Genomic DNA, 24,742 nt, shown 5'->3' with positions numbered 1-24,742 from the left:
GTTGACAGGGCCTTCAACCGTGTCTGGCCCATCTCCCACGCAGCCGCCCTCACACCTTCTTCTCCCTCGCAGAAACATGATAGGGTCCCCCTTGTCCTCACTTATCGCCCTACCAGCCTCCACAATCAAAGGATCATCCTCCGCCATTTCCGCCAACTCCAGCATCATGCCACCACCAAATACATCTTCCCTTCACTCCCCCGGCGGCATTCCTCAGGGATCGTTCCCTCCGGGACACCCTGGTCCACTCCTCCATCACCCCCTACACCTCAACCCCCTCCCACGGCACCTTCCCATGCAACCGCAGAAGGTGCAACACCCGCGCCTTAACTTCCCCTCTCCTCATCGTCCAAGGGCCCAAACACTCCTTTCAAGTGAAGCAGCATTTCACTTGCACTTCCCTCAATTTAGTCTACTGCATTCGTTGCTCCCAATGTGGTTTCCTCTACATTGGAGAGACCAAACGCAGACTGGGTGACCGCTTTGCAGAACACCTTCGGTCTGTCCGCAAGCATTACCCAGACTTCCCTGTCGCTTGCCATTTGAACACTCCACCCTGCTGTCATGCCCACATGTCCGTCCTTGGCTTGCTGCATTGTTCCAGTGAAGCTCAACGCAAACTGGAGAAACAGCACCTCATCTTCCGAGTAGGCACTTTACAGCCTGCTGGACTGAATATTGAGTGCAACAATTTTAGATCATGAACTCTTTCCTCCATCCCCACCCCCTTTCCGATTTTCCCCCTCCTTTTTGTTTTTTCCAATAATTTATATAGATTTTTCTTTTCCCACCTACTTCCATTATTTTTAAGTGTATTTCCATCCATTGTTTTATCTCTACCTTTTAGCCTATTTCGATCCCTTCACCCCACCCCACCCTCACTAGGGCTATCTGTACCTTGCTCGTCCTGCTTTCTACCCTTAATTAGCACATTCCTTTAGATAATATCACCACCTTCAACACCTCTTTTCCTTTTGTCTGTGACATCTTTTGGCAATCTCCACCTATCACTCTTTCCAGCTCTTCTTGTCCCAACTCCCCCCTTAAACCAGCTTCTATTTCACCTCTCTTCTATTTTTACTTAGTTTTGTTGAAGGGTCATTCGGACTCGAAACGTCAACTGTGCTCCTCTCCGCAGATGCTGCCAGACTTGCTGAGTTTTTCCAGGTATTTTTGTTTTTGTTTTGGATTTCCAGCATCCGCAGTTTTTTGCTTTTATCTTGGACATTCTAACGGTGCTATTAAATGGATATACCCCAGGGAACCCATCAATAATGTTGTCAGGTTTTGTACATTTCATTGGTTCACTCAACAACAAATGATCTATACAGGGTTGCTGAGGATCCCTTAAACGGTAGTTTGTTTCTGATTTAATTTTTGAAATAAATACAGATGTAGTGCCTAACATTCACAGTAGCTATATTTCTTGTTTCCTTTTCCTTCACAAGTAAAATAATTATCAGCCTGGATGCAGAAGCAGCTGTGGTACCTGTCTGTCAATCTGACAGCGTATGAATGGGAGCTCCTTGACTGTCACTTGAGATTATCTGCTACTGTTTGAAGCAAGTTTACAAATCCTCAATAGCCCACTAGATGGAGCTTCTTGCATTGGCCCACCTCTCCCAATGCATTTACTGAATCCAATCATGAAATAGCAGCATCAAAAACAGTTGTGGAGTCAAGAGTGCTCCACTCTCTCCTACCCACCATGTTAATGCAGACAGAATGGAACTCAGGACTCCTGTGGGAACTATCAGTGGGAAATGGGAGTTGCAGAATAATCAACAGTGTCTGATTATTCACACTGCTGAAAATCTGTTGTGTAAAAGAAACAAATTATAGAATGTAACCAGCCCAGAATATGTAACTTTCAATGATTCTTTCTTAATTCGCTCCTATTCTTAGAGACATACCATGACAGCAGGTCCTGGTAGGAGTAGCTACAAGCAGCAGCATTATTACAGATTTCCTCCTTGAGTCCTGTCAGAGGTCATCACCAGCATTTATTCTCCTGCATGGTTCTGAACTAACCTCCTTTATACTTCCAGAGACTTATGTCAGTATTTGCCCTCAGGGTTAAAAACAAAAAACTACTGCCTATGCTGGAAATCCAAAACAAAAACAGAATTACGTGGAAAAACTCAGCAGGTCTGGCAGCATCGGCGGAGAAGAAAAGAGTTGACGTTTCGAGTCCTCATGACCCTTCAGCAGAACTCTCCTAACTTCACTCAGTTCTGCTGGAGGGTCATGAGGACTCGAAACGTCAACGCTTTTCTTCTCCGCCGATGCTGCCAGACCTGCTGAGTTTTTCCAGGTAATTCTGTTTTTGTTTCCCCTCAGGGTTGTTTATTCTATCTTTGTGAAAACCGCCACTGAGGCCAGTTCAAGGTTTCTGTGAATCCAATCTTCATGCGTTTTATTGACAGGTGATTTTTATAGCCATGTTGTAAGTAATCTGCAGTTGTTTATCCAACAGCCAGTGGAAACAACTTCTCAGTGTCTACCCTGTTAAACTCCTTCAGAACTTTACATGTTTTGTGGCAGCCCAATGTGAGTACTCTTCCTACTCCACAGCTCTCAAGAAATTTGCTGCTGGCCTACAATTGCCCCTCCACCCCTATTGTCCTCCTCTCTTTCCCTTTTCCTGGGACTTAGCTAAGGCCAGTGAGGCAAGTGGCTGTTGGAAACTTGGTGAATATGAATTAATGGCCCAACTTTCAACCTCTGGAAATGGGTGACCTGCCTCAGGTCATGCGTTGGGCATCATATGACCAAAAATGGGCTATTTCTAATTTTTACCCCTACACCTTTAGGCCTTGCAATTATACTGCATGATGACTATAATGCAGATACACCACTATCACCAAAATAAACAAAAGAATTAAAAGATTGAAATAGTTTTGCCTACTTTAAAAGACAAGTTAATTTACATTATAAATAAAACCAATGGTTTAAAATTATAAAAACAAAAAACTGCGGATGCTGGAAATCTAAAACAAAAACAGAATTACCTGGAAAAACTCAGCAGGTCTGGCAGCATCGGCGGAGAAGAACAAAGTTGACATTTCGAGTCCTCATGACCCTTCAACAGAACTAAGTAAAAATAGGAGAGGGGTGAAATATAAGCTGGTTTAAGGTGGGGGGTGGGGGGAGAAGTGGGCGGGGGGGGGGGGTGGTGGTGGGGGGTTGTTGTAGGGACAAGCAAGCAGTGATAGGAGCAGATAACCAAAAGATGTCACAGACAAAAGAACAAAGAGGTGCTGAAGGTGGTGATATTATCTAAAAGAATGTGCTCATTAAGTAAGGATAGCAGGACACGCAAGGTACAGATTGCTCTAGTGGTGGGTGGGGTAAAATAAGACTAAAAGGGCATAAAAGGTATAGATTTAAAAATAATGGAAATAGGTGGGAAAAGAAAAATCTATATAAATTATTGGAAAAAAACAAAAGGGAGGGGGAAGAAATGGAAAGGGGGTGGGGATGGAGGAGGGAGTTCAAGATCTACAGTTGTTGAACTCAATATTCAGTCCGGAAGGCTGTAAAGTGCCTAGTCGGAAGATGAGGTGCTGTTCCTCCAGTTTGCGTTGAGCTTCACTGGAACAATGCAGCAAGCCAAGGACAGACATGTGGGCAAGAGAGCAGGGTGGCGTGTTAAAATGGCAAGCGACAGGGAGGTCTGGGTCATTCTTGCAGACAGACCGCAACTCTTTCTCCGGTACATCGATGATTACTTCGGTGCTGCTTCATGCTCTCGTCGGGATCTGGAAAAATTTATTAATTTTGCTTCCAATTTCCACCCCTCCATCATTTTCACATGGTCCATCTCTGACGCTTCCCTTCCCCTCCTTGACCTCTCTGTCTCAATTTCTGGTGATAGACTGTCCACCAATATCCATTACAAGCCTACCGACTCCCACAGCTACCTCGACTACAGCTCCTCACACCCCGCTTCCTGTAAGGACTCCATCCCATTCTCTCAGTTCCTACGTCTCCGTCGCATCTGTTCTGATGATGCTACCTTCAAAAACAGTTCCTCTGACATGTCCTCCTTTTTCCTTAACCGAGGTTTTCTACCCACGGTAGTTGACAGGGCCCTCAACCGTGTCCGGCCCATCTCCCGCGCATCCGCCCTCATGCCTTCTCCTCCCTCCCAGAAACATGATAGGGTCCCCCTTGTCCTCACTTATCACCCCACCAGCCTCCGCATTCAAAGGATCATCCTCCGCCATTTCCGCCAACTGCAGCATGATGCCACCACCAAACATATCTTCCCTTCACCCCCCCGGCGGCATTCCGTAGGGATCGTTTCCTCCGTGACACCCTGGTCCACTCCTCCATCACCCACTACTCCTCAACCTCCTCCCACGGCACCTTCCCATGCAATCACAGAAGGTGTAACACCTGCCCCTTTACTTCCCCTCTCCTCACCGTCCAAGGGCCCAAACACTCCTTTCAAGTGAAGCAGCATTTCACTTGCATTTCCCCCAACTTAGTCCACTGCATTCATTGCTCCCAATGCGGTCTCCTCTACATTGGAGAGACCAAACGCAGACTGGGCGACCGCTTTACAGAACACCTTCGGTCTGTCCGCAAGAATGTCCGAAATCACTGCTTGCTTGTCCCTACAACTACTCCCCCCAACACTTCTCCCCCCCTACCCCCCCCCACCCCCCGCCACCTTAAACCAGCTTATATTTCACCCCTCTCCTATTTTTACTTAGTTCTGTTGAAGGGTCATGAGGACTCGAAACGTCAACTTTGTTCTTCTCCGCCGATGCTGCCAGACCTGCTGAGTTTTTCCAGGTATTTCTGTTTTTGTTTTGGTTTAAAATTATGTTCTGCAATGATTAGTATGCAAGCATTATATTCATAAGAAATTCTTTGGTCTACTATTTTAGCAAAGTTAATTCATTTATTTTAAACAATTAAAACAGTCAATGAAGGATGTTTATATGAATGCAGTGTATCTGCATTTTAGTCAACATACAGTATAATTGCAAGGCCTAAAGGTGTAGGGGTAAAAATTAGAAATGGCCCATATTTTTTTTTAGCATAAAAGAATATGTGGGAGTAAAAATATTTGTTTTTCTTGAGTGGTTGGGACAATGCATTAGACACTGGTCTTTTATCTCTGGGTTGAAGTTGAAGTTCAGAGTGACAGGATGGGAGTTTTATTTATCTGCTAGTTGTAATGTTCCTAAGCAAAATGACTTGGGGGAGTCTGAATCCAGTTCTCAGTAGGCACAGGCTTACAGCTTAAAATTCCCTAATTGCCAGATCAGTCCAGAGAGGCCGCATGATGTAAGAACATAAGAAATAGGAACAGAAATAGACCGTTCTAGCCTTTGAGCCTGCTCTGCCATCATGTGAGGAATTATAAAATGTCACATTGTTGCAACATCAGACACTTTTCTGAGGTTGGAACTGAGGGACATTGCTGAATTAGAATATAGAAAAATCAATGGTCCAGATCTCCTGGTCTCTGGATAGTTGGAGACCCAACATACTCTCCAAGATACGCTATGGGACCCCTCAGAAGACCCAATGCAGGGAATCTGTGCGAATTGCCTGGGAAGCTTGAACTTCCGATGGGCAATTCCCCTCCTCCCTGGGACCCCACCCCAAAAATGTCTCCGGCTCTGAGTTAGAGTTGGGGACTTCAAATGGTTCCGACTTACTTACCTGAATAGTCACCCAGGAAATGTTAGACAGATTAAAAACTAGTCTAAAACCTGACTATCTACAGAACTGACCCCCAAGCACTCATACTGACCCCCGACATCCGGCCCCCCCACCTTCCAACTCCCCCTGATTCCACCTCACTAGCCCCCATTGCCCGACTAGCCCCCAACTCCTCCCTGACCACTGACTCCCTCCCCGACCCAACCTGTTTAGCCCCTGCCACCCGGCCTCCCCCTCACCAGAAATTTTCAAAGGACAATGTTCAACACACTAGAAGGTACGGAAGGTGTCATATGCCACGTGGACGATGTTTTAATCCCTGGCTCACCAAAGGAAGAACATGACAAAATAATAAGAGATTTATTAAGAACACTGCAAGATGCTGGCTTAACACTCAACAAGAAGTGTGCGTTTTCCAAATGCACACCCCATATTATACAGGCAACAGGAATCACTGTGGACCCGCTAAAGCCATAAGAGAATTCCCACCACCCAGAAATCTCACTGAACTACAAAGATTTAAGGGTATGGTCAACCAACTGGGAAAATTCCTACCTCACCTAACTCAAGTAAATGAATCTCTAAGATAATTTTTGTGTCAAGACCTGACATAGTGCTGGACTGAATAGCAACAGCAGTCCTTTGAACAAATTTTTTCTTTTTTTTTTGCAAAACTATACTTTATTCATAAAATATTTTCAACCACATTCCAAACCATTTCAAAATCACCATCACAAAAGTACAATCAGGTTCAATTTTTACAACATGTATCACGAAATGCATCAATACAATAAATGAATATTACAATCATTTGCAGACATTCATTTTGAGCTGCACAGCCCGAGGGGTTCTAAACAGTTCCCAGTCCCTCGGTGCTCTGTGGCAGAAAGGTCTTAGACAGCGACTTTTCCCCATTGCGCCTTTGCGGCAGCTGCCCCAAGCTTTAGTGCTTCCCTCAGCACGTAGTCCGGGACTTTGGATTGTGCCAGTCTGCAACACTTGGTCGGGGACAACTCCTTACACTGGAAGACCAACAAGTTTCGGGCAGACCAAAGAGCGTCTTTCACCGAGTTGATAATCCTCCAGCTGCAGTTGATGTTTGTCTCGGTGTGTGTCCCTGGGAATAGCCCATAGAGCACAGAGTCCTGTGTCACAGAACTACTCGGGATGAACCTCGACAGAAACCACTGCATCTCTCTCCAGACCTTCTTTGCAAAGGCACAATCTACAAGGAGGTGAACAATGGTCTCTTCCCCACCACATCCACCTCGAGGGCAACATGCCGAGGGGGTGAGACTCCTGGCGTGTAGGAAGGATCTGACGGGGAGGGCCTTTCTCACCACCAGCCAAGCCACGTCTTGGTGCTTGTTGGAAAGTTCTGGCGATGAAGCATTCTGCCAAATGACTTTGACAGTCTGCTCGGGGAACCATCCCACCAGATCCACCCTCTCCTTTTCCCTCAGGGCCTCTAAGACGTTACGTGCTGACCACTGCCTGATGGACTTGTGGTCAAAGGTGTATCTCTGCATAAATTTTCCCACGAGGGACAGGTGGTACAGCACTGTCCAACTACTTGGAGCGTTCCGCGGCAGAGTGGCCAGACCCATCCTTCGCAACACCGAGGACAGGTAGAACCTCAACACGTAGTGACACTTGGTGTTTGCGTACTGAGGGTCTACGCACCGCTTGATGCAGCCACACACAAAGGTGGCCATCAGTATGAGGGCGATGTTGGGCACGTTTTTTCCCCCTTTATCTAGAGGCTTGTACATCGCGTCCCTGCGGACACGATCCATCTTCGACCTCCAGATAAAGCAGAAGATGGCTCGGGTGATTGCCATTGCGCAGGAGTGTGGAATGGGCCAGACCTGCGCCACGTACAGCAACAGCGAGAGTGCCTCACACCTGATGACCAGGTTCTTACCCGCAATGGAGAGGGAGCGTCGCTCCCACATGCCCAGTTTCCTTTTCACCATAGACACTCGCTCCTTCCAGTTTCTAACGCATGCCCTGGTCCCTCCGAACCATATCCCCAGCACCTTCAGGCCGTCAGCCCTGACAGTGAAGGGGACAAAGGATCGGTCAGCCCAGTTCCCAAAGAACATGGCCTCGCTCTTCCCATGATTTACCTTGGCTCCCGAGGCCAGTTCGAACTGGTCGCAGATGTGGATCAGTCTGCGCACCGACAGCGGATCCGAGCAGAAGACAGCGACATCGTCCATGTACAGGGAGGCTTTGACCTGAGTGCCTCCACTGCCTGGGATCGTCACTCCTCTTACGCCCGGATCCGTATCATCAGTATGATTTTTTTTTTTGCAAAAATATACTTTATTCATAAAATATCTTCAACCACATTCCAAACCATTTCAAAAACACCATTACAAGGGTACAATCCGGTTCAACTTTTACAAAATGTATCACCAGGTGTATCAGTACAAACAATATTACAGTCATTTACAGCCTTTCATTTTGAGCTGTACAGCCCGAGGGGGTTTAAACAGTTCCCAGCCCCTCGGTGCGCTGTGGCAGAAAGGTCTTAGACAGCGACCCTTCCCCATTGCGCCTTTGCGGCAGCTGCCCCAAGCTTTAGTGCGTCCCTCAGCACGTAGTCCTGGACTTTGGATTGTGCCAGTCCGCAACACTCGGTCGGGGACAACTCTTTGTGCTGGAAGACCAACAAGTTTCAGGCAGACCAAAGCACGTCTTTCACCGAGTTGATGATCCTCCAGCTGTAGTTGATCTTTGTCTCGGTGTGTGTCCCTGGGAACAGCCCGTAGAGCACAGAGTCCTGTGTCACAGAACTGCTCGGGATGAACCTCGACAGCAACCACTGCATCTCTTTCCAGACCTTCTTTGCAAAGGCACAATCCACAAGGAGGTGAACAACGGTCTCGTCCCCACCACAGCCACCTCGAGGGCAACGTGCAGAGGGGGTGAGACTCCGTATCATCAGTATGATCAAAACTTTTTTTTTTTGCAAAAATATACTTTATTCATAAAATATCTTCAATCACATTCCAAACCATTCCAAAAACACCATTACAAGGGTACAATCCGGTTCAACTTTTCCAAAATGTATCACCAGGTGCATCAGTACAAACAATATCACAATCATTTACAGCCTTTCATTTTGAGCTGTACAGCCCGAGGGGATTTAAACAGTTCCCAGTCCCTCGGTGCACTGTGGCAGAAAGGTCTTAGACAGCGACCCTTCCCCATTGCGCCTTTGCGGCAGCTGCCCCAAGCTTTAGTGCGTCCCTCAGCACGTAGTCCTGGACTTTGGATTGTGCCAGTCCGCAACAATCGGTCGGGGACAACTCTTTGTGCTGGAAGACCAACAAGTTTCGGGCAGACCAAAGCGCGTCTTTCACCGAGTTGATGATCCTCCAGCTGCAGTTGATGTTTGTCTCGGTGTGTGTCCCTGGGAACAGCCCGTAGAGCACAGAGTCCTTTGTCACAGAACTGCTCGGGATGAACCTCGACAGCAACCACTGCATCTCTCTCCAGACTTTCTTTGCAAAGGCACAATCCACAAGGAGGTTAACAACGGTCTCGTCCCAACCACAGCCACCTCGAGGGCAACGTGCAGAGGGGGTGAGACTCCTGGCGTGTAGGAAGGATCTGACGGGGAGGGCCTTTCTCACCACCAGCCAAGCCACGTCTTGGTGCTTGTTGGAAAGTTCTGGCGATGAGGCATTCTGCCAAATGACTTTGACAGTCTGCTCGGGGAACCATCCCACAGGGTCCACCCTCTCCTTTTCCCTCAGGGCCTCTAGGACGTTACGTGCTGACCACTGCCTGATGGACTTGTGGTCAAAGGTGTTTTTCTGCATAAATTTTTCCACCAGGGACAGGTGGTACGGCACGGTCCAACTACTTGGAGCGTTCCGCGGCAGCGTGGCCAGACCCATCCTTCGCAACACCGGGGACAGGTAGAACCTCAGCACGTAGTGACACTTGGTGTTTGCGTACTGAGGGTCTACGCACCGCTTGATGCAGCCACACACAAAAGTGGCCATCAGTATGAGGGCGATGTTGGGCACGTTTTTTCCCCCTTTATCTAGAGGCTTGTACATCGCGTCCCTGCGGACACGATCCATTTTCGACCTCCAGATAAAGCGGAAGATGGCTCGAGTGATCACCATCGCGCAGGAGTGTGGAATGGGCCAGACCTGCGCCACGTACAGCAACAGCAAGAGTGCCTCACACCTGATGACCAGGTTCTTACCCACAATGGAGAGGAAGCGTCGCTCCCACATGCCCAGTTTCCTTTTCACCATAGCCACTCGCTCCTTCCAGTTTCTAACGCATGCCCTGGTCCCTCCGAACCATATCCCCAGCACCTTCAGGCCGTCAGCCCTGACAGTGAAGGGGACAAAGGATCAGTCAGCCCAGTTCCCAAAGAACATGGCCTCGCTCTTCCCACGATTTACCTTGGCTCCCGAGGCCAGTTCGAACTGGTCGCAGATGTGGATCAGTCTGCGCACCGACAGCGGATCCGAGCAGAAGACGGCGACGTCGTCCATGTAGTGGGAGGCTTTGACCTGAGTGCCTCCACTGCCTGGGATCGTCACTCCTCTTATGCCCGGATCCTTCCTGATGGACTCGGCAAAGGGTTCTATGCAACACACGAAAAGAACAGGTGAGAGAGGTCAGCCCTGCCTGACTCCAGATTTAATCGGAAAGCTATCTGTTTCCCACCCATTGATTGAGACTGCGCTACTGATGTTAGTGTAGAGCAGTTGGATCCAATTTCGAATTCCCTCCCCAAACCCCATTTTGGAGAGCACATCCACCATGTAAGTGTGCGATATTCTGTCAAAGGCCTTCTCCTGATCCAAGCTGATGAGGCAGGTATCCACACCCATGTCCTGTACATAGGCAATCGTATCCCTGAGCAGCGCGAGGCTGTCAGAGATCTTCCTGCCTGATACAGTGCAGGTCTGGTCAGGGTGAATCACCAATTCCAGAGCGGATTTGACCCGATTGGCGATGACCTTGGACAGAATCTTATAGTCCACATTCAACAGTGAAATGGGTCGCCAATTTCTAATTTCCTCCCTTTCCCCCTTGTGCTTGTAGATGAGGGTGATGATGCCTTTCCTCATGGATTCTGACATACTACCGGCCAGGAGCATACTCTCGTACACTCCTAGCAGGTCTGGGCCGATCAAGTCCCACAGAGCCGAATACAACTCCGCCGGCAAGCCGTCGCTTCCGGGAGTTTTACTCTTCTCGAAGGACTCAAGGGCCTTAGTCAGTTCATCAGGAGTTAGCGGTTTGTCCAGGCTCTCCCGCGTACTGTCGTCTAAGACCTCCGTGATAGAGGACAGGAAGGACTGGGAGGCCGTGCTGTCCGTGGGCTTCACGTCATACAATCCGGCATAAAAGGATTTGCTGATCCTCAAAATGTCGGACCGTGATGACTTTACTGAGCCGTCTTCTTCCTTCAGGCTGCTGATCACAGAGCTCTCTCTGTGTACCTTTTGGAAGAAGAAATGTGAGCACGTCTCATCCTGCTCCACGGAGCGGACTCTGGAATGGAAGATGATCTTGGAGGCCTCCGAGGCAAAGTGCGAGGCTTGCTGGCTCTTCACCTCTTGGAGCTCCTCCTTGACATCGACCCCCATCGACTGCAGCCGGAGCAGATTCTGCATGTTTTTCTGGAGTCGGGACATTTCCCTCTGTTCCTTTCTAGCTTTCTGGGTGCCTTTGAGGATGAAAAACCTCTTGATGTTTCCCTTGATCACTTCCCACCAGTGTGTCAGGGACTCAAAGAGGGGTTTCACGGTTCTCCAACCTTTGTAATCCCTCTTGAGCTCCTCAATGTTCTCTGGGGTCAGCAGTTGCACATTTAGCTTCCATGCCCCCCTGCCCACCCTCAGGTCCTTCTCCAAGTGGCAGTCCGCCAGTAGGAGGCAGTGGTCAGAGAAGAACACCGGCTTGACATCGGTGGATCTGACTGTGAATGCACGGGACACAAACAGGAAGTCTATCCTGGAACGAATGGACCCGTCTGGCCGCGACCAGGTGTATCTACGCTGCGCTCCGTCTGCAGGGTTGCTGAAGACGTCGTGCAGCTTGGCATCCTTAACTGTTTCCATCAGGGATCTGGACGTAGCGTCCAATCTGCTGTCAGCCCTGCTGGATCGTCCAGCCGCATCGATGATGCAGTTGAAGTCACCGCCCAGAATGACCGGCCTGGAGGTCGCCAGCAGCAGTGGGAGCTGCCGAAAAACCTCCAGCCGCTCAGCCCCTTGTGCCGGGCCATACACGTTAATTAACCGGAGTGGAGCATTCTTGTACATTACGTCTGCTACGAGGAGTCGCCCGCCCACCACCTCCTTAACCTCGGAGACGGTGAAGTTGCCTCCCCGCAGCAGAATACCCAGGCCGGAGGAACGAGAGTCATTTCCGCCCGACCAGATCAATGGCCCATGGGACGACCATCGTGACCATTGCCTGTAGGAGCTGAGGTGCGGTATTGCACACTCCTGCAGAAACAACAGGTCAGCTTTGACCTTGGCTAGGTAGTCCAAGGTCGCAACACATCGCGTAGTAGATTTAATGCTACGCACATTTATGGATACAATCTTTAAACCCATTTTAAAGCATTTATTCTCCTACCAAACCCACTGTCTCTGAGAGTCCCAGACCTTTAGTCTGCTCCTTCATACCCGTAGTGAGCTCAAATTCCTTCACTTTGGATGGGCTGAGGTAGATCTCCTTGGCAGTGTTCTGCTCAGGTGGCATCTGGAGGTTCACGTAGAGAGCGGGTTTTGAGATGACCTTTGCTGGAGAAGCTTCTCCAAAACTCACCCCCTCTGGGGTGTTGCTGTTCCCGGCTTCCTGGAGCCGGGGTGCGATGATTACCTCACTGCTCCCAGATTCCAGGGGCTGTGGTGCACTGGCCTCCTCAGGTTGCAGGCAAAGTTGGGGTGCGCTGGTCTCCTTGTTGTCTCCAATGTTCTGGAGCTCGGGTGTCTCATTCTCCAACGCCCTGGAGCTTTGCCGCCTCTTCTGTTGGTGCCGCCCTGGCACTTCTTCATCCGAAGAGCTGCTGCCCTTGTCATCCATGTCGGATGGGAGACGCCTCTTGCCGCTTTTCTGGGAAATGGCTTTGCTTCTTCTTCGCTCCTTCTTCCTTTTGGTGTTCTTCACCGTCCGCCACTCCCCCTGCTGCTTTTCCACTGCTGCCTCCTCCTCCATTGATTCGCTGTCCTGAGGACTGGGAGGTTCAGGGAGTAGTGCTGTTGATTGGCTCTCTGTTGCCTCAATCTCTTCCTCCACCTTGTCTCTCTCTGTGTCCTCCTTTGTCCCGTTGAGCTCCCTGGGGGCCTTGGTGGTTGGAGTGACACGAAACATTTCTTCTGCTTCCCCCTCGTTGGCTTTGGCTGCCTGTGCGTAAGTACGGCAGCGTTTGGGGCAGGTCCTGTGGAGGTGACCTGCCTCGCCACACAGGTTGCAGCACTTGGCCTGTTTGCAGTCTTTTGTCTGGTGCCCTTCCTGTTTGCAGATCTTGCAGAGGGAGGCGCTGCAGTTGGCCGCCACATGACCAGCCTTGCCGCATGAGCGACAATGCTTGGGTTGCCCAGCGTAGACCAGGTAGCCACGGTTTCCCCCGATAGCGAAACTGGAAGGAGGGTGGAAAATGGCTCCCTTACCATCGGTCTTTAGCGTGACCTTAAACAGGCGTTTGCCTGTCCAGATCCCCAACTCGTCTCGAATCTCGGTGCCGCTCCCCACCTTATCGAAGTACCTGGTGAGGAAGGTGACCACATCGGCGACAGGGACGAAGGGGTTGTACCGATGCACCATCACCACACGTTCCCGTTGCAACGGCAGAGAAAAGAGCGGCTCCGCCGTCAGGATCTTCATCTCGGCAGGTCTCTCTTTTCCTCGAACACCCTCAGGAGCTGGACGCAGTCTGCCACCCGCTTGAACGTCACGTCGAAAAAACCAGCTTTGGGGAAGTCCTGCAGGGATACGATCTCCGGAGCTTCGAAGCCGCTCGCCTTCAACAGGATCCTCCTGGCGAAGAAGACCCGATCCATAGGTGATCCTCCTTCGCTGTCATTCACCGTGACTCAGACGGTGATAGGTAACCCATGGTATGGATTTCGATTGGTTATCGCCTTTGCTTCCCTACCTTGCCTTGGCAGGATCATGGTGTCGCCCCTGCAACAGATACTACACTTGATCTTAGCCAAAAGGCCGAGAAGCGAAGTATTTTTTTTTTTTTTTTTTTGTAAAAATATACTTTATTCATAAAAAATCTTCAATCACATTCAAAACCATTTCAAAAACAACATTACAAGGGTACAATCCAGGTTAAACTTTTACAAAATGTATCACCAGGTGCATCAGTACAAACAATATTACAATCATTTACAGCCTTTCATTTTGATCTGTACAGCCCGAGGGGCTCTAAACAGTTCCCAGTCTCTCGGTGCGCTGTGGTAGAAAGGTCTTAGACAGCGACCCTTCCCCATTGCGCCTTTGCGGCAGCTGCCCCAAGCTTTAGTGCGTCCCTCAGCACGTAGTCCTGGACTTTGGATTGTGCCAGTCCGCAACAATCGGTCGGGGACAACTCTTTGTGCTGGAAGACCAACAAGTTTCGGGCAGACCAAAGCGCGTCTTTCACCGAGTTGATGATCCTCCAGCTGCAGTCGATGTTTGTCTCGGTGTGTGTCCCTGGGAACAGCCCGTAGAGCACAGAGTCCTGTGTCACAGAACTGCTCGGGATGAACCTCGACAGCAACCACTGCATCTCTCTCCAGACTTTCTTTGCAAAGGCACACTCCACAAGGAGGTGAACAACGGTCTCTTCCCCACCACAGCCACCTCGAGGGCAACGTGCAGAGGGGGTGAGACTCCTGGCGTGTAGGAAGGATCTGACGGGGAGGGCCTTTCTCACCACCAGCCAAGCTACGTCTTGGTGCTTGTTGGAAAGTTCTGGCGATGAGGCATTCTGCCAAATGACTTTGACAGTCTGCTCGGGGAACCATCCCACAGGGTCCACCCTCTCCTTTTCCCTCAGGGCCTCTAGGACGTTACGTGCTGACCACTGCCTGATGGACTTGTGGTCAAAGGTGTTTTTCTGCATAAATTTTTCCACCAGGGACAGGTGGTACGGCACGGTCCAACTACTTGGAGCGTTCCGCGGCAGCGTGGCCAGACCCATCCTTCGCAACACCGGGGACAGGTAGAACCTCAGCACGTAGTGACACTTGGTGTTTGCGTACTGAGGGTCTACGCACCGCTTGATGCAGCCACACACAAAGGTGGCCATCAGTATGAGGGCGATGTTGGGCACGTTTTTTCCCCCTTTATCTAGAGGCTTGTACATCGCGTCCCTGCAGACACGATCCATTTTCGACCTCCAGATAAAGCGGAAGATGGCTCGAGTGATCGCCATCGCGCAGGAGTGTGGAATGGGCCAGACCTGCGCCACGTACAGCAACAGCGAGAGTACCTCACACCTGATGACCAGGTTCTTACCCGCAATGGAGAGGGAGCGTCGCTCCCACATGCCCAGTTTCCTTTTCACCATAGCCACTCGCTCCTTCCAGTTTCTAACGCATGCCCCGGTCCCTCCGAACCATATCCCCAGCACCTTCAGGCCGTCAGCCCTGACAGTGAAGGGGACAAAGGATCGGTCAGCCCAGTTCCCAAAGAACATGGCCTCGCTCTTCCCACGATTTACCTTGGCTCCCGAGGCCAGTTCGAACTGGTCGCAGACGTGCATCAGTCTGCGCACCGACAGCGGATCCGAGCAGAAAACGGCGACGTCGTCCATGTACAGGGAGGCTTTTACCTGAGTGCCTCCACTGCCTGGGATCGTCACTCCTCTTATGCCCGGATCCTTCCTGATGGATTCGGCAAAGGGTTCTATGCAGCACACGAAAAGGACAGGCGAGAGAGGACAGCCCTGCCTGACTCCAGATTTAATCGGAAAGCTATCTGTTTCCCACCCATTGATTGAGACTGCGCTATTGATGTTAGTGTAGAGCAGTTGGATCCAATTTCGAATTCCCTCCCCAAAGCCCATTTTGGAGAGCACATCCCCCATGTAGGTGTGCGATATTCTGTCAAAGGCCTTCTCCTGATCCAAGCTGATGAGGCAGGTATCCACACCCCTGTCCTGTACATAGGCAATCGTATCCCTGAGCAGCGCCAGGCTGTCAGAGATCTTCCTGCCTGGCACAGAGCAGGTCTGGTCAGGGTGAATCACCAATTCCAGAGCGGATTTGACCCGGTTGGCGATGACCTTGGACAGAATCTTATAGTCCACATTCAACAGTGAAATGGGTCGCCAATTTCTAATTTCCTCCCTTTCCCCCTTGTGCTTGTAGATGAGGGTGATGATGCCTTTCCTCATGGATTCTGACATGCTGCCGGCCAGGAGCATACTCTCGTACACTTCTAGCAGGTCTGGGCCGATCAAGTCCCACAGAGCCGAATACAACTCCGCCGGCAGGCCGTCGCTTCCGGGGGTTTTACTCTTCTCGAAGGACTCGAGGGCCTTAGTCAGTTCGTCAGGAGTTAGCGGTTTGTCTAGGCTCTCCCGCGTACTGTGGTCTAAGACCTCCGTGATAGAGGACAGGAAGGACTGGGAGGCCGTGCTGTCCGTGGGCTTCACGTCATACAGTCCGGCATAAAAGGATTTGCTGATCCTCAGAATGTCGGACCGTGATGACTTTACTGAGCCGTCTTCTTCCTTCAGGCTGCTGATCACAGAGCGCTCTCTGTGTACCTTTTGGAAGAAGAAACGTGAGCACGTCTCATCCTGCTCCACGGAGCAGACTCTGGAACGGAAGATGATCTTGGAGGCCTCCGAGGCAAAGTGCGAGGCTTGCTGGCCCTTCACCTCTTGGAGCTCCTCCTTGACATCGACCCCCATCGACCGCAGCCGGAGCAGATTCTGCATCTTTTCCTGGAGTCGGGACATTTCCCTCTGTTCCTTTCTAGCTTTCTGGGTGCCTTTGCGGATGAAAAACCTCTTGATGCTTCCCTTGATCACTTCCCACCAGTGTGTCAGGGACTCAAAGAGGGGTTTCATGGTTCTCCAACCTTTGTAATCCCTCTTGAGCTCCTCAATGTTCTCTGGGGTCAGCAGTTGCACATTTAGCTTCCATGCCCCCCTGCCCACCCTCAGGTCTTCCTCCAAGTGGCAGTCCGCCAGTAGGAGGCAGTGGTCAGAGAAGAACACCGGCTTGACCTCGGTGGATCTGACTGTGAATGCACGGGACACAAACAGGAAGTCTATCCTGGAACGAATGGACCCGTCTGGCCGCGACCAGGTGTATCTACGCTGCGCTCCGTCTGCAGGGTTGCTGAAGACGTCGTGCAGCTTGGCATCCTTAACTGTTTCCATCAGGGATCTGGACGTAGCGTCCAATCTGCTTCCGGCCCTGCCGGATCGTCCAGCCGCATCGATGATGCAGTTGAAGTCCCCGCCCAGAATGACCGGCCTGGAGGTCGCCAGCAGCAGTGGGAGCTGCTGAAAAACCTCCAGCCGCTCAGCCCCTTGTGCCGGGCCATACACGTTAATTAACCGGAGTGGAGCGTTCTTGTACATTACGTCTGCTACGAGGAGTCGTCCGCCCACCACCTCCTTGACCTCGGAGACGGTGAAGTTGCCTCCCCGCAGCAGAATACCCAGGCCGGAGGAACGAGATTCGTTTCCGCCCGACCAGATCGATGGCCCGTGGGACCACCATCGTGACCATTGCCTGTAGGAGCTGAGGTGCGGTATCGCACACTCCTGCAGAAACAACAGGTCAGCTTTGACCTTGGCTAGGTAGTCCAAGGTCGCAACACATCGCGTAGTAGATTTAATGCTACGCGCATTTATGGATACAATCTTTAAACCCATTTTAAAGCATTTATTCTCCTACCAAACCCACTGTCTCTGAGAGTCCCAGACCTTTAGTCTGCTCCTTCATACCCGTAGTGAGCTCAAATTCCTTCACTTTGGATGGGCTGAGGTAGATCTCCTTGGCCGTGTTCTGCTCCAGTGGCATCTGGAGGTTCACGTAGAGAGCGGGTTTTGAGATGACCTTTGCTGGAGAAGCTTCTCCAAAACTCACCCCCTCTGGGGGGTTGCTGTTCCCGGCTTCCTGGAGCTGGGGTGCGATGATTGCCTCACTGCTCCCAGATTCCAGGGGCTGTGGTGCACTGGCCTCCTCAGGTTGCAGGCAAAGTTGGGGTGCGCTGGTCTCCTTGTTGTCTCCAATTTTCTGGAGCTCGGGTGTCTCATTCTCCAACGCCCTGGAGCTTTGCCGCCTCTTCTGTCGGTGCCGCTCTGGCACTTCATCATCCGAAGAGCTGCTGCCCTTGTCATCCGTGTCGGATGGGAGACGCCTCTTGCCGCTTCTCTGGGAAACGCCTTTGCTTCTTCTTCGCTCCCTCTTACTTTTCTTCTTCTTCACCGTCCGCCACTCCCCCTGCTGCTTTTCCACTGCTGCCTCCTCCTCCATTGATTCGCTGTCCTGAGGACTGGGAGGTTCAGGGGGTAGTGCTGTTGATTGGCTCTCTGTTGCCTCAATCTCTTTCTCCACCTTGTCTCTCTCTGTGTCCTCCTTTGTCCCGTTGAGCTCCCTGGGGGCCTTGGTGGTTGGAGTGACACGGAACCTTTCTTCTGCTTCCCCCTGGTCGGCTTTGGCTGCCTGTGCGTAAGTACGGCAGCGTTTGGGGCAGGTCCTGTAGAGGTGACTTGCCTCGCCACACAGGTTGCAGCACTTGGCCTGTTTGCAGTCTTTTGTCTGGTGCCCTTCCTGTTTGCAGATCTTGCAGAGGGAGGCGCTGCAGTTGGCCGCCACATGACCAGCCTTGCCGCATGAGCGACAATGCTTGGGTTGCCCAGCGTAGACCAGGTAGCCCCGGTTTCCCCCGATAGCGAAACTGGAGGGAGGGTGGAAAATGGCTCCCTTACCATCGGTCTTTAGCGTGACCTTAAACAGGCGTTTGCCTGTCCAGATCCCCAAGTCGTCTCGAATCTCGGTGCCGCTCCCCACCTTATCGAAGTACCTGGTGAGGAAGGTGACCACGTCGGCGACAGGGACGAAGGGGTTGTACACATGCACCATCACCTCACGTTCCCGTTGCAACGGCAGAGAGAAGTGCGGCTCCGCCGTCAGGATCTTCATCTCCGGCAGGTCTCTCTTCTCCTCGAACACCCTCAGGAGCCGGACGCAGTCTGCCACCCGCTTGAACGTGACGTCAAAATAACCGCCTTTGCGGGAGTCGTGCAGGGTGAAGATCTCCGTAGCTTGGAAGCCGCACGCCTTCAACAGGATCCTCCTGGTGAAGAAGCCCCGATCCATAGGTGATCCTCCTTCGCTGTGGTTCACCGTGACTTGGACGGTGATAGGTAACCCACGGTATAGATTTGGATTGCGATTGGTTATCGCCCTTCCATCCCGACCTTGCCATGGCAGGACCATGGTGTCGCCCCTGCAACACTTCATCTTAGCCAAAAGGCCGAAGTATGATCAAAACAATGTTGATACCTTCAAAGATCCTAGCTATTGGATCCAGTACCCTTGGTTTGCTGGGGCTAAAGGATCCGGGTTGCACACTTTGTTCAGGGTGACCTTGTCAGTATAGAGATAAAACACATCAGGAGGTGGTTGTTAGAATAAACACATGCTGTTTATTTACATTTTGACTCTGCAACTATACTTATGTGTTCACAACATAAAAACTCTTTTTTCACTCCTCAGTGACTAACCCAAGACTCTTCTACATAGAGGTAGCCCACACTACTCTGCCATTGGACAATAAGATCATGTGACCTTACATTACAATACTCGTTTTAAAGGTATATTACATCTCAAGTTACTACACTAGCTCAGTATGATCCCGAATTTCCAATTATTATAGTGGAGGATGCATCAGCAACAGGACTGGGAGCAGTGTGATTCCAGATCCAAAATAATGGAACAAGAGGACGTGTCCATTATGCATCAAGGCCCTTAACTATGAATGAACTGTGCTATGCTGCCATAGAGAAAGAAGCCCTCGCAGCAGCTTGGGCACGTGAAAAATTTTCTCATTATACCTTGGGCCTCCAGTTCAAGATCAAAATTCATCACAAACTGTTGGTAACTTTGTTGAACACCCAAGGAAATCGCAAAGATGCCACCCCGAATCCAGAGATTCAGATTCAGGCTACTATGGAGTATATGCAGGGTAAATATCAAAATACGGCAGTCACTCTGTCACAGATACCAACCAACTACCCAGAATGAGAAGATAAAGCTTTCATTGAGGAAATCGAGGCCTTCATGATCTTAACCAACCAATAGGGTCAAAGGCAAGGTGAAGAATGTATGCCAATTCACACATACTGCCTTGATGGATGGTCACAGTATATTCCTAGTAACCACATCCTGAGGCAGTACTTTAAACAATGTCTCCACATTAGCATTATAGATGACCTCTTGGTCTATAATGAGCAATGGTGGTACCATGAACTCTCCATCTGGAAGTTCTTTAGAAGACTCATCAAGGACATCTTTGTATTATCAAGTGTCGGGCCAAGGTACAACAGGCCAAATGGTGGACAGATATATCACACTCTATCGAAGACATGATCTCCAACTGTGTTACCTGTGCCATTCACAGACAGGAGCAGAAAGAGCCACTTCTGTCCTCCTCTTTCCCATCCAGGCCATGGGAACGCCTTGGTATGGGCCTATTCAAATTCCAAGGGAAAGTGTTTCTCATTGTTATGGATTATTATTCCTGCTGGAATAATGAAACTTCTTTAGCCAGAGAGTGGTGAATCTATGGAATTCATTGCCACAGAAGGCTGTGGAGGCCAGGTCATTGAGTGTATTTAAGACCGAGATAGATAGGTTCTTGATTGGTAAGGGGATCAAAGGTTACGGGGAGAAGGTGGGAGAATGGGGTTGAGAAACTTATCAGCCATGATTGAATGGCGGAGCAGACTCGATGGGCCGAATGGCCTAATTTCTGCTCCTATGTCTTATGGTCTTATGATTTTATGAATCAAGGTGCAAAACCTACATGGCCTCATCGCTGAAGCCATTATAACCTCTCTGAAGAGGATATTTTCCACACACGGCATTCTGGACATTGTCGTCTCTGACAATGAACCACAATGTGCCAACGAGTGTTTCCAATCCTTTGCAGCATCATATGGATTTGTCCACTTCACAAGTTCACCAAAGTACCCTCAGGCCAACAGAGAGGCTGAGAGAGGGTCATGTACCACTAAAGATTTACTCAGAAAAAATGAAGACTTTGAGCTAGCCCTGCTCAATTATTGTTCTACACCATTGCAGAACAGTTTTCTCCCATGCGAGCTTTTGATGAGCCACAGGCTAAGAACGCAACATCCTTCCCTTCTCTGCTTTGATACCAAACATCACAGTAGAAGACCAGGGTCATGCTAGACAAAGGGAAGAAAGTTCACAGAGCAGGCCAAACCCAGGTTTTCAACCAATGACACAGGACTCATGACCTTCCCACTCTCAAAAGAGAGAGATGGCGTGGATTAGAGACCAGCAGCGAGAAGGTGCCATAATGGAGAAGTTACAACAACCAAGATCTTATCATCCAAGGAATCAGGAATGCCTTGATTTCAATGAACAGGAAACCATTAGTAGGATGGGCTCATATCCTGATCCTCAGGAGGCCTGCAAACCACTATCGAGGCAAACAAGGAGTGACAACCCTCAGGAAATGAGTTCGGAGTGAACAAATCCTCAGCACCTTCAAAATGAGCTCTGTACACGTTCAAGAAGATTAGTGATTAGGAGCCTATCCCTTTAAAAACAGAGGGTGGGATTTCCTACCCAAAGTCAATGGACTCTTGGCTGCCTCGGTGATTCCTGCTGTGGGTGGGACCAGAAAATCTCAGCCAGAGACATTGGGGGTAAGTGTAGGAGAATGTGTATATAGCATGTGGGGATAAAGACTTGGGGAGAGATTTAGAGTTAAGAGTTAGCTCTAACGCTAATAATAGCTACTGAGCATTTGTGTAAGGAACTATGTAATAATGATGTCACTCAGAGAGAGATGAGTGAGAAGAACCTAATCGAGGAGCAGTATATTTCTATCCTGATGTTCTGTAATCTTGTATAGTTAGTTATGTAAGTAGAAGTACTTTTAAGGAAAGATCTTTGCCTCCAGACAGACTCCTACTAGAGTAAGAGTCCCAGTGTCTTCTGAGACAACCCAACAATAACAAACAACTCAGTCCAATTTACCATAATATAAAAGCACAATTCTGTGGATGCTGGAAATCTAAAATAAAAACAGAAAACGTTGGAAAACCTCAGGTCTGGCAGCATCTGTGGAGAGAGAAACAGAGTTAAGGATTCAAGTCCATATGATTCTTCTTCAATCCAATTTATCCTTATTTCATATTTCCAGTTTGTCTGGTTTGAATATCTTTTTTCTAAGATTTAGAAAAAGTTGTTTTTAGCATTATTAATTTATTGGTGGATAAATCTTAATCAGGACCCACAGATCAATTAATATCAGCAACTTTTGATGCAATTTAATGCAAAGTTGGATTTAAATTTTATATTCTGGTCTCCCTGAATTACCATACGAACAAGACCCACTGGTGCATCTATTGTGATACCATGTGCATCATAATATACACACTCCTGACCCCATCTGAAAGTAGGTCATCTCCTGGGAGAAGCAAACATTGGTGAGGAATGCAGTTACGAATCATTGTCACCTCCAACACCACTGGAAATCAGATGCAGACTCCTACATATGGAAGAATGTTCATTTTTGAGCTACCAGGGATCAGATCCTTCTGCTAACAACCAGAAATTTTGTTATCTATCATTACTAATGAGTTCTAGGCCCTCATGTACCACATGCTATCATAAATACATGAGGGAGAAGGGAATAGAGGGATATGGAGGCAGGGTGGAAAGGGATAATTAGATTGAGAGGACACTTGTGTGAAGTATAAATGCTGGTTTAAACCAGTTGGGTCAAATGGTACATTTCAGTCCTGTAGATTCTTTGTAGTTCTATCAGTATCTATAAAGAGGCGTAGTCTAGGTGAATTCTAGTATTCACAAATTAAATTAAAATAGAATGATTTGAGTTTAGATTTGATTAGTGTGCAATTCTAACAAAGTACAGATTACAGATTCCTTGAGATGCTAAACCGGCAAATGGTAACAACTCTTATGTATCAAGACAGCAGCAAAATATGATCATTTTAGAACTAAATTTAATTGAACTTGTATATGTTTCTTTATATTACGCAACTTCCCCATAAAAAGAAGTACCTGCCTTATACAGCCATCTTCATTCTTTGAATATTAAGCACCCTGGGCATGCAGCAGGAGCAGATCCTACCTTTTTTAGTTCTGGGGAAACTATGTGCACTGGCATTGTGGATAACAGCAGTTGTAGATCCATCAAAAACATGATGCTGAGATCAATGTTCATTCAGCAAAGTTGCTCCCTTTGGCAGCAAGGTGACTCGCTGCAAAAATGCTGAATAAACATGGAGCCAGTGTGGCTAGTTTGTTGCCGGGAAATTTTTTCTAATGGTTAAAATTATTAAAATATTATTTTAATTTCTAAAAGGCATTGTAGCTTCCAGTGGAGTTAGTTATATATGTGTTCTTTGCAAATGAGTCTATTTTCAGGAGTCTTAGCTTATTATATTTGTGCTGTTAACATTCTCTGTGTGCATCATTCCATAAATGCGGAATGGATTATATCGGTAAAAAGTTCTGAGATGGAGCATCATTATGAAAAGAGTGCCAGATGGATGTTCTTGGCAATATCAAAATTTCAAATTTCACCAGTAGAAAATTCCTGAATGCAAATGAAAAATGCAAATTTATGGATATAATATAAACATTCTATCACATTTCAAAAGTATATTAAATGTCAGTAATTTTATGCAGGATTTTCCTGACCGGGGGCCAGAAATTTATAATCTACCAGCATGTAAACTTCCCTCATCAAACTGCAAGTAACTTTTAGTTGACCTCAGAATTTCCTATTTATAGCTGTTGAATTTTGTCCTTTAAATAGACAAGCTACATCTTAGTAGCAGATTATTACTTTATGTATATTGTGATACTCTTTTTATGAAATGGTTATCCATCTTAGCATGAGCAAAGTCATGGAAGATCCACTAGCAGGAATTTTAAAAACTTGTCATACAGAAAAGAGAGAATACAAAGAGTAAATATAAATATGCGAAAAATTAACAATCAACATAAGTCTCAGCTAGTACCTGTTTTCATGGACAACTGATTTCACTTGTAAGAACTCTGATAGTTTTGTCTAAAATTAATACGAGTGATCAATGTTTTATCACTTTCATTGTTTTGTTTTCCTGCTCGATACTTTCCACCATCATAATATATCAATTCGCTGAAAGTCAAGAAGAGATAAGAAATGTGACTTAAGAACATAATGAATAGGAGCCAAGAGTATGACCTACGTCACCATACAATAAAATTATGGCTGATTTTCTACACCAGTGCCACTTCCTGTCTTATCCCATATCCCTTTATTCCCTTAGTATTCAAAAACCTATTGATCACAATCTTGAACATACTCAACGACTGAGCAAACATAGCCCTCTGGGATAGAGAATTTCAAAAACTCACAACCCTTTGAGTGAAGAAATTTCTCCTCATTCAGTCCTAAATGACTGGCCCTTATTCTGAGACTGACCCATAATTTTAGACTCCCCAGCTGAGGGAGACACCCTTTCAGCATCTATCTGGTCAAACTCCTTAAGAATTCTATATGTTTCATCTCTCATTCTGCTGAATGTTAGGGAATGTAAACCTAACCTACTCAATTTTTTCTCCCAGGACAATTCCCTCATCCTAGGATGTTTTGCAGTGCAGTATCCTGTAGAAATGTATGCAAATTCCATAGTTAACGTGCATAACACATTTTGCCACATAAGCATTGAAATTTTGCATGTAAAGTGCTAGAGGCAAAAATAATGTTGATTTCCAGTCATATTTCAATGACATTAAATCACTTATTGCAACAAATCATTTGTCCTGAGGGGACTCAGGTG

General features: G+C 48.4%; 1 protein-coding gene and 1 pseudogene across 1 annotated transcript in view; both read right to left on the bottom strand.

Moving 5' to 3' along the window:
• Positions 1 to 13,805: 13,805 nt before the first annotated feature.
• On the bottom strand, positions 13,806 to 13,908 carry LOC144689275 (U2 spliceosomal RNA; annotated as a pseudogene).
• Positions 13,909 to 13,912: 4 nt separating this feature from the next.
• LOC144688520 (sodium/potassium-transporting ATPase subunit beta-1-interacting protein 3-like) overlaps positions 13,913 to 24,742 on the bottom strand; it is a 298,615-nt gene continuing 287,785 nt past the window's right edge. The window contains exon 8 of the transcript XR_013578426.1: positions 13,913 to 13,941. The gene's annotated coding sequence lies outside the window, so the exon portion shown is untranslated. The remainder of the gene's footprint in view (positions 13,942 to 24,742) is intronic.

The sequence above is a fragment of the Cetorhinus maximus genome, chromosome 13 (genome assembly GCF_964194155.1).
Source record: "Cetorhinus maximus chromosome 13, sCetMax3.hap1.1, whole genome shotgun sequence".
NCBI lineage: Eukaryota > Metazoa > Chordata > Chondrichthyes > Lamniformes > Cetorhinidae > Cetorhinus > Cetorhinus maximus.
This window is presented reverse-complemented; position numbering and strand designations above follow the sequence as displayed.